Raw genomic sequence first — 348 nt, forward strand, 5'->3', positions numbered from 1 at the left:
AAAAAAACAGCATTAAATTGATCAAAAGTGGCAATAAGGACTTCTACGTGGTTACAAAGGTTTTCTTTTTCAAATAAATGCTGTTCTTTTGAACTTTAATTTATTAAAGAATCCTGAAAATGCATCAATTTAACAAAAATAAGCAGTTTTAACTGTTTTCAAACTGTTTTCAACATTGATAATAATGAGAAATATTCCTTGAGCATCAAATCAGCATATTAGAATAATTTCATATGACAATAAAGACTGGAGTAATGGCTGCTGAAAAGCGTTACATCACAAGAAAAAATTACATTTTAAAGTATTTAAAAATGGAAAACACTGTATTTTAGTTTCACTGTATTTTTT

General features: G+C 26.1%; 1 protein-coding gene across 1 annotated transcript in view; it reads left to right on the forward strand.

Annotated features, from left to right (window-relative positions):
• LOC107586279 (uncharacterized) overlaps positions 1-348 on the forward strand; it is a 13,434-nt gene that overhangs the window by 1,810 nt on the left and 11,276 nt on the right. The window lies entirely within an intron of this gene.

Source organism: Sinocyclocheilus grahami, unplaced genomic scaffold (genome assembly GCF_001515645.1).
Source record: "Sinocyclocheilus grahami isolate Dianchi unplaced genomic scaffold, SAMN03320097.WGS_v1.1 scaffold79.1, whole genome shotgun sequence".
Taxonomy (NCBI): domain Eukaryota; kingdom Metazoa; phylum Chordata; class Actinopteri; order Cypriniformes; family Cyprinidae; genus Sinocyclocheilus; species Sinocyclocheilus grahami.